The sequence below is a fragment of the Panthera onca genome, chromosome D4 (assembly GCF_046562875.1).
Source record: "Panthera onca isolate mPanOnc1 chromosome D4, mPanOnc1 haplotype 2, whole genome shotgun sequence".
Taxonomy (NCBI): domain Eukaryota; kingdom Metazoa; phylum Chordata; class Mammalia; order Carnivora; family Felidae; genus Panthera; species Panthera onca.
The window spans coordinates 44,772,162-44,783,466 of NC_138351.1; the positions used below are offsets into that span (position 1 = coordinate 44,772,162).

General features: G+C 42.2%; 1 pseudogene; it reads left to right on the forward strand.

The window, feature by feature from the left end:
- Window positions 1-7,784: 7,784 nt before the first annotated feature.
- Window positions 7,785-8,606, forward strand: LOC132663862 (ubiquitin-conjugating enzyme E2 E3 pseudogene; annotated as a pseudogene).
- The last annotated feature ends 2,699 nt before the right edge of the window (window positions 8,607-11,305 follow it).

An 11,305-nucleotide genomic window follows, 5' to 3' on the forward strand; every position in this document is an offset into this window, starting at 1 on the left:
TGCTGTTTTGATTTGTGGGAAGTTTCAGAAATCAGAAAGTGTGAGTCCTTGATTTGGTTCTTCTTTTCCAAGATTCTCTTAGCTTTTTGGGATCCTTGTAATTCCATATGAATTGTATGCCACTTATGCAAAATATGCCCTTGGAATTTTGATAGGGATTACATTAAATCTGTAGATCAATTTTATCATCTTTACAACATGGAGTCTTCCAGTTCATGAACACAGAATGTCTTTCCATTTATTTAGGTCTTCTTTAAATTATTTCAGTGATGTTTTGTGGTTTTCAGCTTGCAAGTCTTTTACCTCCTTGATTCATTTTAATCCTACGTATTTTATTCTTTTGGATTGTTTTCTTAATTGCCTTTTCAGATTGTTCATTGCTGGTGTATAGAAACACAACTGATATTTGTGGGTTCATCATATTTCCTAAAACTGCTGAATTTGTTTATTAGCTTTCTTGTGAATTCTTTGGGATCTTCTATATATATGATCATGTCATCTGTGAATAGAGACAGTTTGACTTCTTTTCAGTTTGAATGCTATTCATTTATCTGTTCATTTATACCTAATTGCTCTGGCAAGACCTTCCAGTACAATGTCAAATAGCAGCATTGAAAGCAGGCACCCTGTGTATGTAATCTTGATTGTCAGTTTTAGAATCACCTGAAAACTTTTGAGGACTAGAAACAGTAGCCAGGATTCCAACTCTATTCTTTTAATTTAATTTTTTTTTAATTTACATCCAAATTAGTTATCATATAGTGCAACAGTGATTTCAGGAGTAGATTCCTTAGTGCCCCTTACCCATTTAGCCCATCCCCCCTCCCACAACCCCTCCAATAACCCTGTTTGTTCTCCATATTTATGAGTCTCTTCTGGTTTTGTCTCCCTCCCTGTTTTTATATTATTTTTATTTCCCTTCCCTTGTGTTCATCTGTTTTGTCTCTTAAAGTCCTCATATGAGTGAAGTCATATTTGTCTTTCTCTAATTTCACTTAGCATAATACCCTCCAGTTCCATCCACATACTTGCAAATGGCAAGATTTCATGCTCTTTGAGTGCCAAGTAATACTCTGTTGTGTATATATACACCACATCTTCTTTATCCATTCATCCATCGATGGACATTTGGGCTCTTTACGTACTTTGGCTATTGTTGATAGTGCTGCTGTAAACATGGGGGTGCATGTGCCCCTTCGAAACAGCACCCCTATATCCGTGGATAAATACCTAGTAGTGCAATTGTTGGGTCGTAGGGTAGTTCTTTTTCTAATTCTTTGAGGAACCTCCATACTGTTTTCCAGAGCGGCTGCACCAGTTTGCATTCCCACCAACTCTATTTTGTATTTGGTCTTTTTTTCTTCATTAGTAAAGCTGGAATTATAAAAGCTTCTCTTGCAAGTCAGCTGAAAGCTTTGAACTGATAAATGTCTAGTGCCTCTGTCCTTCCTGATGCATAAATGGCTCACACTAACCTTTGCCCTGAAATGTGTCATTGCTCCCCAGAGACTTGGCTGTGTCTACTACATTTAATTGCACTGTCTGGTATATGACAGGCCATCATTCGCATAAATGGCAACTTTTTGTTTTAATACTACATCACAATAATTTTAAGCACATGGTCAGAAACAAATAGCAATCCAAAGTACACAGAATTGAACTTCATATGATGCTGCTCTTTCAAGTATTTCACTTGCATTAAGAAGCAAATGAATAGGGAACTGCACAGGAAAAAACTGACAACTTTTCTCTCTGCCTTGTGGCTGGTAGATTCATTTGGCACCGATTTAAGACTGGTTTTGGTGTTGAAATGCTGAAATAGAAAGGAATGTGAGTCTTAGAATTAAGAAAACATGGTATGTTGTAGCAAAAAGGATGGCGACTATCTCTAGGAAATAACATAGACTGGTTTTCCAGATATATTTTTGAGAAAAGCAAGTTACTTTTTTAATGGAATAAAATGAACACATCTCGATTTGTTAATTGACCACCTAATTAAATCGATTACCAAGTGGCAATAGGGTGGAGGGAACAGTAATGAAAATAGGACATCCTTGTCTGTGGAGGCATGGATTGGCTTGTCTCCTATCAGGTCCCTGGGTGGGCTGGATTGCTGTGTGACCATGGCTGGAGGGGCCAGAGCCATGTATAGGGTCCTTTCAAGATCTCCAGGTGACAGATGGGAGTATCTCCTGCCAGGTCCTTGTGCCAGCAGGAGTTGACAGACTGCTGCTGGGATGGGCTAGAGTCCAGTTCCAGGGCTGTTTCAAAATCTGCAGTTTGACCAAGTTTGGCAGGCTTACTTTCAGGGGCTGCTGGATCCCAGCCAAGAGTGTCTTGGAGACAGTTCACTGGCCACCTCGGTGTCTGCAGCCAGGACTGGGATCCGTATGCCTATTACCCAGTGCATGTGTAGGTGTGACTCCTCCCAAGTCCTTTAGCATATGGTGCTGGTGACAGAACCAAAGCCAAATGGGGCTGTAGCCAAGTCCTCAGGGTACAGAGCTGTTTCTGCATCTGTAGCCATGACCACGGTTGGTGAATCAGCAGCCTGGGCACAGGCTTGCCTTCTCACAACAGCTCTCCTTGGTTTTGGACTGCATCAGGGTTTCACAATCTACCTGGATCTCAAAGCTCCCTCAAAGACCCTTTTGTCCCTGGATGGATGCCAGATTATTATGTGTGGGAGGTGGCAGATATGAGCAAGGGATGTCTTGTTTGGCCATCTTGCTAACATTAGTACTTTGAGTATTCCTTTTATAAAGTTTTGACTTCTATGTGAATGTAAATATTTTAAAAAATAAAAGGATTTCTTTTTAAATCACAAAATTTAAGGTAAACAAATTAACTGAATATCAAATTAAAATATAGTCAGATTAAAAATTTCAAGAAACTTGAGGGGCATCTGGGTGGCTCAGTCGGGTAAGCGCCCGACTTCGGCTCAGGTCATGATCTCCTGGTTCAGGAGTTCGAGCCCCACCTCGGGCCCTGTGCTGACAGCTCGGAGCCTGGAGCCTGCTTCCGATTCTGTGTCTCCCTCTCTCTGGCTCTAACCTGTTCACACACTTTCTCTCTCTCTCTCAAAAACAAACATTACAGAAGAAAATTTTAAAAGCTTCAAGAAACTTGAATACAATATTCAGACCATATATTCCTGGTGAGAGATATATTCTAAAGACCAAAAGAAGCATGAAAGATCTTAAATTTTACTTAGTAAGTTCGCTAATGATAGATGTAGTAGTCTCATAACTCTGAAACTATTTTGTATATATTGTAAGACCTAGAGCAATTATATCTATTGATGTCTTGGGAACCAGGGTTTACATTGTGGGATACGTACATGTAGAGAAAACATAGAATCTTGTGGCATTAGCTTTGAATTGGAGGTATCTGTATGTACTCATGTTAAATGTATATATGTTGTGGGGCGCCTGGGTGGCTCAGTTGGTTGGGCAACTGGCTTCGGCTCAGTTAACGATCTCGCAGTCTGTGAGTTCAAGCTCCGCATCGGGCTCTGTGCTGCCAGCTCAGAGCCTGGAGCCTGCTTCAGATTCTGTGTCTCCCCCTCTCTCTACCCCTCCCCTGCTCACGCTCTGTGTCTGTCAATAATAAATGTTAAAGAAAAAAAAAATTTTTTTTAAATGTATATATGGTGTGTGAAAGAATGGGGAAGGGAAAAGGAAGGAGAAGGGAAAGATATTTGGGGACAACTGGTAAAATTTAAATATGGATAGTATATTAAAATGTATTACTTAAATGTTAAGTTCTAGGTACAGTAGTGATATTGAGGCTATGTGGCAAGGATATCTTTATTAAAAAGTGTGTGCTGAAATATTCAGAGGTGAAATACCATGGTGTTTGTAATGGAGTTTCAAATGGCTCAGGAAAAAAAAATAATATATACTATTATATATATAGTATGTATACACAGAATAGTATGTAAAAATAGTATATATGGGGGAAGTGGAAACAAATATAGAAAATAATTTAGTGAGGCATATACAGGTATTCATTATATTCTTCCAATTTTTCTTTGGGTTTGACATTTTTCTTTCTTTTTTTTAAAGTTTTTAATGTTTTATTTATTTCTGAGAGAGCTCAAGCAGGGGCAGGGCAAAGAGAGCAGGAGACAGAGGATCCAAAGCGGCCTCTGTACTGACAGCGGTGAGCTGGATGTGGGGCTCGAACTCACGAACCACGAGATCATGACTGAGCCACCCAGGTGTCCCTGGGTTTGACATCTTTCAGTGCAAACAAAAAGTTAAGAAATGAGAAGATTCAAGAGGTAGAATGGACAGAACTTTATAACTGATAGAAGTGGGAATGGAGGGACAGCTGAGGCAAGAATGGCACATAGATTTCTGGTTTGTCCCCATCACTGAGATGGGGAGCTCTGGAGGAAGGGCAGGCAGAGGCTTCTGCTTTGGACACACTGCGTGTGAAGTTTCTGCGGGGTACCCAGTCCAGTGGGCTGTTGAACATACAGGTTTGGAGGCTGAGTGACCCAGTAAAGAGGTGAGTGTAGAGTTGGGGGCGTATGTTAATTTGCTAGGGCTGTCATAACAAAATGCCACAAACTAGGTGGTTAAATGGCAGAAATTAATTTTCTTACAATTCTGGAGCTAGAAGTCTGAGACAAAGGCGTTGGGAGGATTGGTTTGTTCTGGGGCCTCTCTGCTTGGCTGTAAATGGCCTCCTCTCTGTGTCTTTAGATGGTCCTTCCTTCGTGTGTGCCTGTGTGCTGATCTCCAGTCATATTAAATTATGGCCCATCTGAAAGACCTCATTTTAACTGAATTACCTCATTAAAGACCTTATCTAAAACTAGCCACATTCTGAAGTACCTGGGTTAGGGCTTCAACTTAATAATTTGGGGGAGGGGCACAATTCAGCCCATAACAGAGCCTTCAGGTGGTTCTCAACCAGGAGTAACCTGATGAAACAGAACACTTTTTTATGTTCAATAGCGTTAAGTTCAAGTAATCCCAAGAGCAGTAAGTAAAAGTGAAATTTCCCCTAACTCGCTGGTAAATGAGTTTTTCAAGTGTGTTTGGGAAAAGGGAGATTTTCCAAAGGGAGATATGAATATGGAAAGGAAGAGAAGTAGTAAGGGAGGAAATGAGTTTATGCATTTAGGTCTCATATTTGGCCCAAGTCAAGGAAGCAGGGAAAAAAAAAATCACGTTAGACACAAATCTGAATTTCAAGGGCAAATTTCTGCTTGTAGAAAGAAACTAATTTTAAACATGCCCCAGTGTGTTTGGGAAAGGAAGTGAAATCAAAGAAATGAAGCTAGGAAAACTCATTGGCATTATTTCTGTAACTATATCCAGGAGCAAGAATTACAATGGATTCCTCACCCGTTGGGTCAGGGACTAAGGGATGTTTTTGCAGAGTTGTGGCAAATAAGCTCTGGCATATATTTATGAAATGTTTGGTGGTGGGCAGGAAGGAACAGGAATGACAGGAAAAGTACAAGAATAAACCCGTCTTTTTGTTTAATTGTTTGAATCAAATCAACTCGCTATATTAGGGCAATCTCTTTGTCCCATGTGTTTTCATTCCTTAATAGCTATGTGACCTTGGATAACTTACTTGCTCTCTCTGTGCCTTAGTTTCCCCAACTGAAAATGGTGGTAATACCTTCCTCATAGAGTTCTTGTCAGGGTTAAATGAATCAACACGTGAAAAAGTTCAACAGTTCTTGGTGCACAGCAGACTGGCTGTCAATGAATGTCAGCAACCCTCGTCATCCCTACACTGTGTCATCACAGTCATTAGCGACGTCCCACTTATTTTGTTCGTGTCATTCCCACTGTCAACAAGGCCTTCCTTTCTCCTCTTCATCTGCTTGAAGTTGTGCTGCTTTTGGGGAGTCTTTCCTGAGGATTTGAACCTACATTGACCTGACTACAGGGAGGAGATGCTGACATGTTACGGACAGAGTCAGATGATGGACAGCCATGGGAGGGTTTTCAATAACATCACTCAACACACATGTGCTGAGCACCTACTGTATGTCAGAAATAGGTGAGGTGCAGGAGATACAGAGACGGGAAGGTATGGTACTCCTTTTCAGGGAACTTTTCATCTAATGGAAAAAGAAATACTTAAAAGGCTCAGTAAAATATGGACACCTGGGTGGCTCAGTCGGTTGAGAGTCCATCTTCAGCTCAGGTCACGATGTCATGGTTTGTGGGTTCAAGCTGTCAGCTCAGAGCCTGGAGCCTGCTTCAGATTCTGTGTCTCCCTCTGTCTGCCCCTCTTCCACTCACACTGTCTCTCTCTCTCTCTCAAAAAATAAACATTAAAAATTTTATTTTTAAAAAAGGTTCAATAATATAGCAAAAGGCATGATACAATCTAAGTGTCTGGATCATCCCCATCAGCCTGAAAACACGCTGAATGTCCCCTATCTTTAATAAAAAAAAAAAAAGAATCTCATTTTGACCCTACAGTGCCCTCTGGCTACCATTTTTTTGCAAAGCCCCCAACCCCTCCATATTAGAAAACCATAAATAATTGTGCTATAGATTAAATGTTTGTGTCCTCCTAAAATTCGTATGTTGAAATCCCACCCCTCAGAGTGATGGGATTGAGAGGTGGAGCCCTTATGAACAGGATCAGTGTTCTTATAAAAGAAGCTCTGAGGAAACTCTTGCCCCATTGGCCAGTGAGGACACAGCAAGAAGGCTACGAGAAAGTGGGCTCTCACCAGACACAGACTCTGTCAGTGCCTGCATCCTGGACCTCCTGGCCTCAAGAACTGTAGGAAATTTCTCTTGTTTATAAGCCTCTTGGTCTATGGTATTTTTGCTATAGCACCTCACACAGACTATATAGATAGATTGCTAAGCTTATTGTTTCCACTTTCTCCCCTCACATCCCTTCTTTGCTAAAAAAAAAAAAAAAAAAAAAAAAAAATGCTTAAAATTTCAAGAATGATGAAAAGGTCTACCGTTTTCTCACCCCACCTTCTAGCTCCACCTCGCATCATCCAGGTATCTCGTATTAGTTTGTTTATACATTCAGATACTGGTTTTTTGGTTGGTACAAATACAGTCTATCTTCCTGTTTAACATAAGTGGCAACACACCATATCTGTCATGCTGCCCCTTTTATTTTCCCCTTAACAACACATCACAGGGAACTTTCTTTTTAAATTTTTTTTAATGTTTATTCATTTTTGAGAGAGACAGAGTGAGTGGGGGAGGGGCAGAGAGAGAGGGAGACCTAGAATCCAAAGCAGGCTCCAGGCTCCAAGCCGTCAGCACAGAGCCCCATGTGAGGCTCGAACCCACCAACTGCGAGATCATGGCCTGAGCCCAAGTCAGATGCTGAACTGACTGAGCCACCCAGGCACCCTGGGAACTTTCTCTTAATACAAAAAGAGCCTCCTCATTGCCTTTATTCGTCTCCTCCTGACATTTAAGTTGTTCCCAGTTCATTGCTATTACAAAGAAAGCTGCAATTATATAATGACCCTGCATGTGAGTCATTTCCCATGTCTGGAAGAAAAAGTGTTAAATGACTAGGAGTAGATATGCCTGGTCTAAGTGTATGGCATTTGTAATTTTGATAGCTCCTGCTAAATTTTTCTCCAGAGGGTTGTTGCAGTTCACACACCCACTAACCATTAGGAGAATGCCTGTTCCCATGAAGTCTTGGCAAGTGTTCTTGCACCTTGTGGACTGCAGGTGGGGAGGAGCTGGGGGGCTTGCTAGAGCACATGCCCTTGCCCCGTCGAGCTCCTAACCCCCTTTTCTCCGAAGGCAACGGGACAACACTGCACAGCCCTCTTCCAACTTCCAATGTTCCATACTCCCTGGCCAAAGGCTCCCTGACTTCTTTTTCCCTCTGCCTCCCCGCTTTCCTCCCCAGCTGCCTCTATTTCCCTAAGGAAGGGTTCCCCACTCCCCAACATACTGTAATGATGTGCAAGCGGGCAGGGCAGGTGGCAGAGTTTTCCAAGAAATGACCTCACCCAGATGTCTGGGGACGGGCAGAGATCTGATGATGAGGGCTGCAGCACCAGCCACGGTGGTTCAGATGCGGACCAGCGAGAGCCAGCTGCTCTAAAGCCTGAAGAAGAAAGAAAACCTTCTGCCACCCAGCAGAAGAAATACCCCAAAGTCTCTAGCAAAACCACTGCGAAGTTATCCACTAGTGCTGAAAGAATTCAGAGTGAACCTGGCCGAAAGAGCCCTTGATTCTCCTTCTAACTGTGGTATTGGGCCTAAGGGAGACAACATTATGAACGGAGACCGACTACACTTGGCCCACCAGGTTCTGAGTTTTTTCTGGACATCTCATTTTCATCTGATGATCCGTTTAAGTCTATTTTCTGCACCAGAATCTGTACAACATCAACAATCAGGGAGTCATCAGCCTGGGCATCCTTAAAGATGCCTGGAGTCTTGCTTTGACTATCTCGAAGGGTTTGTTGTCGGTTTGTTCTCACTGGCGTCCTGCACACCTCTGGATCCTCTGGTTGGAAGCAGAGCTGCTCAGTATTTGACCAACAGAGCAGAACGTGACGGGATAGCCATGCACTGGAACAAGAGAGAGGCAGCATAATTCATACTTTGTGTGTGGTGTGAAGGAAAGGGCATCTTCTCACTGTGCTGCAAATTGTATGGCTTTTACAGCCCAGACTTCTGGGTATAGGTTGTACTGATTCCAGTCTCTACTTTTATCCTTTGGGCACTGGAAGACTCCCCCAGAAGGTAAATGCTACTAAGCGTAGAACTTTGTGGCTGTAGATTAGCTACGTTTAAAACGCCTACTCGCAAGTCTTGCTTCTTTGGGATGTCAGAATATATTTCGTGTGATGGGACTGAGGATAGTGATCCTGAAGTCTAACAAATAGTATAGTGCCTTTTACCTAATTCATTATCTGTATAAAGTCATAAAAGCAGCCATAGATGACTAGGAATTGTGTCATTTGCATAAAACCCAGACCTATTTCTGACTATGGGGTTCATGCTGTGGCGAAAAGGGTTTTCCCTTTTCCCTTTGTCAGTTTGTAATGAGAGAGTTTCCTTTTACTTGGCGTAGTTCAGAGAGCACCCGACAGATCATCTCAAACACAACAGACATGCTCCCGGAAAAAAAAAAAAAAAAAAAAGTTTTGGCAAACATTATCACACTTTGGGAGTTTGTCAGTCTGATAGAGGACATAAATGTTATTTTTTTTTATTGTTTATCTTAAGAGAGAGTGAGCAGGGGAGGGGCAGAGAGAGAGAGAGAGAGAGAGAAGGAGAGAGAGAAAATCCCAAGCAGGCTCCACATTGTCAGCAAAGAGCCCAATGCGGGATTCGAACCTATGAACATTGAGATGCTTCAGACCATGACCCGAGCTGAAATCAAGAGCCAGATGCTCAACTGACTGGGCCCCCAGGCACTCCGAAATCAATGTTATTTTAATGTAGTTATAATTTATAGCTCTATTACTATGAATGAACCATCTTTTTATATATTCTTCTGTTCCATTTTTTCCCTGTTGGATTATTAACTCTTTATATATAAGGGAAATTATCCCTGGATGAAAGTTCCACAGGTTTTTCCTAGTGTGTATCATTTTCTTTTTTTCTCCCTCCCTCCCCTCTTCCCTTTTTAAAACAGCTTTATTGAAACATAATTCACATACTATATGATTCATCAATTTAAAGTAATATTTTTAAAAAATATATCCCACAGTTCTGTCACTATCACCACAATCTAATTTTCAAGTATTTTTCTCACCCCCCCAGAGACACCCCATACCCAGTAGTAGTCATTTCCCACCCCTATTTTTCTAAACTATCCCCCCACCCCCACCCCAGGCAACCACTAATCCATTTCTGTCACTGTAGATTGGCCTATTCTGACATTTCTTATCAATGGAATCACACAATATGTGGCTTTGGCAACTTGCTTCTTTCACTTTGTTCCTATTCTTTCTCACACCTGTTCCAGTCTGGATTTTGTGTTCACTTACACTATCCTTTAAAAGGTCATTAACTATAGCTCTCTTACGTGCTTCACTTTTCTTCCTACCTCTCTCTTACCTTCTTGCTGCCTTGCTAGCTCTTCCTGCTCTTCTCTCCAGACATGGGAGTCCCCAGGACGCAGTCCTTGCTCCTTTTCTCTTTTCTATCTCCTCCCCTTCTGGGCTGCTCATCTGGTCCCGTGGTACTGGGGAGACCACCAGCTTGCTATAAAAATCTGTTCCCCTGGGGGCGCCTGGGCGGCTCAGTCGGTTAAGGGTCTGACTTCAGCTCAGGTCATGATCTCGCTGCTGCTTGTGGGTTCAAGCCCCATGTCAGGCTCTGTGATGACAGCTTAGAGCCTGGAGCTGGCTTCAGATTCTGTGTCTCCCTCTCTCTCTGCCCCTCCCCCACTCATGAGCACACGTTCTCTCTCAATAAATGTATAAACATTAAAAAAATTGAAAAAAAAATCTGTTCCCCTAGAATTCTGGTTCCAGAAATATGAAGTAGATATCCTTTCCCTATTCCTCCTGCTGAATACAACTGAACATTCTTGGACATTATATACAAAGCAAGTATTTGAAAGGTAGACAGAAGAAGGCAGGCTGATTGGAGAACTTGGGCCCCAAGGAATGGTATGGTGGGGAGTTCTCTGCATTTTCTTTTTGCCTCATACATCCCAGACTTGGAATTGGAGAAGCCAGCAACTCAAAATGCCAATGGGCGTAGACCAAAAATTCCACCAAAAAGCTTATTTTTTCTAGTCAGAGGACCAAGAAAGGGGCAGCCTGGTAGGGCAGAAACATTTAGATAATAACATTCTACTCTAGTCAAACACCACAGGAAAAGCAAACTATGGCCCAGCCCTAACCACACAAGCAAAGGCTGAATGGAAGCCTAGACCTTCTACCCTTATCAGGCTATACTGAGGTTTTCAAACAATCCTGCCTGGGGGGGTGTCAGAGAAAGCCAAGAAGGGAGTCAAACTTTCATCTCAGTGGGCCAGTAAACAGCCTCTCTTACCCCCTGTGATGTCAGTGGAGACTAGATGCAGAACCTCGACTTCTACCCCTACCATCAGTGAAAAGTCGCCTCTCTGGTGTCCATTGGGCAATCTGGTTATGTATCTCCACCTGGTAGAACCTCTCCTCCTCCTTCAGAGAAAGCCAGCTAAGACAGAAGGTTTAAATGAGACCCGAAGTTTCATAACATGATACAGAAATGGTGAGATTTTAATAGAGAAAAATCATGCATCATACCAAGAATGAGGAAGATGTCAAAGTGAGTTAAAAAAAAAAAAAGCTGCAAAAGCAGATGACGGAGAGATTAACGTT